At 44.6% G+C, this 2,193-nt stretch overlaps 1 pseudogene across 1 annotated transcript; it reads left to right on the plus strand.

The window, feature by feature from the left end:
* Nucleotides 1-713: 713 nt before the first annotated feature.
* LOC307190372 (quinone oxidoreductase-like) lies at nt 714-1,624 on the plus strand (annotated as a pseudogene). Its single transcript has 2 exons — nt 714-1,271; nt 1,365-1,624. The product of its transcript is annotated as a quinone oxidoreductase-like (transcript).
* Nucleotides 1,625-2,193: the final 569 nt, after the last annotated feature.

Raw genomic sequence — 2,193 nt, forward strand, 5'->3', positions numbered from 1 at the left:
CCTGGATTTCCCTACAATCCAACAGAAGGGGCCTGGCCCCCCAGGGGTTCTTTCGACCTCTGCTCCAGCACTGGGGCCAGGGCTCTTTTCCATTGGCTGGTGCTCCTGCCATGCTGGCTGTTAACTGGTTTGAATATCATGCCAACCCTCGCAGCTAGCTAATCACGCAGCTGTCCCCCAGATAGCCACTTCAAAACCTGTGACAAGAAGAGCATTGGGTTGTTTAGGACCTGTGCAGAAGAGGAGAGGCAGCACCTGTGGAGTGTGGAGTTCCGGAGTTTGGGGGTACCTTGGAGCCTAGGCCTGCTTGCTCAGTCTTCATGCCCTCCTGCAGTTCCTCTGGCATCCGGGCTGAGACCAGAACATCCCACCAATGAGAGCTGTTCTGAGACATGACTCAGTATTTGTGGGGCAACACTCAAGGAAATATAGCCACTTCAAATTTATCCTAGTTTACCATGCAGACTACTTGTGGGGAGAGAGAACATTTTTTGCCTCCTGCCAAAACAAAGTCCTTTGTGTGGGTCAAGAGGCCTTACCCTGACCCTGTAGCTTCAAGATAATACTGACCTCTCTAAGGAATATATTTTCATTTTCGGCATTTGAGAAATCCATGCGCAACACTAGCGGGAAAGAAGGTATGGTACATATGTACCATGGAATATTACTCAGCCGTAAAAAAGAACGAAATAATGCTATTTGCGGCAACATGGATGGACCTAGACATTGTCATACTGAGTGAAGTTCTAATTAAAGTCCAGACATGTGGTATAAACCCAGTGGACACATATATTCGCTCTGGCACTTACAGTAGAAAACCACTTCCACCCTATACTCCTGGCTTAGATGTGGCTGGGATAATAGAATCTGTTGGAGGGAGTGTATCTGCTTTCAAGAAAGGCGACAGAGTTTTCACTACCAGCACGATCTCTGGGGGCTACACAGAGCATGCTCTGGCAGCCGATCACACCGTTTACACACTGCCGTAAAAACTGGACTTGAAACGAGGAGCTGCCGTCGGGATCCTGTATTTTACTGCACATCGAGTTCTGCTCCCCAGTGCTCATGTGATAGCTGGAGAAAGTGTTCTGGTTCACGGGGCTGGTGGAGGGATTGGAATAGCAGCATGCCAGATTGCTAGAGCTTATGACTTAAAGGTTTGGGCACAGCTGGTACTGAGGAAGGACAAAAGATTGTTCTGCAGAATGGAGCCCACGAAGTGTTTAATCACAAAGGAGCTAATTACATTGATAAAATTAAGAAATCTGTTGGTGAAGAAGGAGTTGATATGATTACTGAAATGTTAGCTCATGTAAATCTTAGCAATGGTTTGAATCTTTTGTCACACGGAGGATGAGTAATAGTTGTTGGCAGCAGAGGTCCTATTGAAATAAACCCACGGGACACCATGGCAAAGGAATCTAGCATAATAGGAGCTGCTCTCTATTCAACCACCAGGGAGGAATTGCAGCAGTTTGCAGCAGTCCTTCAAGCTGGAATAGAAGTTGGTTGGTCGAGACCAGTAATTGGTCCCCAGGATCCATTGGAGAAGGTGGCCCAGGCTCATGAAGGTATCATTCATAGCAGTGGGGCTGTTGGAAAAATGATTCTTCTCTTAAAATGATCAATCCTTCCACAGATCTCCTGCGTAATTAAAGTTTCTTACCTCAGTTTTACGTATACCAAAAAAAAAAAAAAAAAAGAAAAAAGCTTTGGGTTATACTTTGAAACACACTAAACATCTTTAAAAAATTATTTCAGTGACAAAAGTCTTGTTACTAGACAAGATGAAATTTCCCCTGAGTGGACAAACTCTAGTTTAGCAATCTCAAACTGCCCCTTTATCCTCATGCTTTCAGAAAATAATCACAGCCAACAGCTACTGAGTACCACGCAATGCCAGGCACTGTTCTAAGTGCTCTACGTACAGGATCTCACTGAATCCCCTCTGCAACACTGTGACTTGTAGGCATTTTTATTATCATTTAACAGGTGGACACTAAGATTCAAAGAGTTTAGGTAATTTGTTCAAAGTATCACACTAGAAAGTGGCAGGGCTGGGACCCAAACCCAGGCTGAGTGACTCCAAAGCTCTTAAACTTGAAGCTAAATTACTTGGTATATACTCTCATACGTGTTAGTTATCTTCTTCTTGCTGTTGTTATATAATCTTCACTATTCTAGCGCCCTTAG

This window comes from Stenella coeruleoalba, assembly GCF_951394435.1.
Source record: "Stenella coeruleoalba genome assembly, chromosome: 8".
Taxonomy (NCBI): Eukaryota; Metazoa; Chordata; class Mammalia; order Artiodactyla; family Delphinidae; genus Stenella; species Stenella coeruleoalba.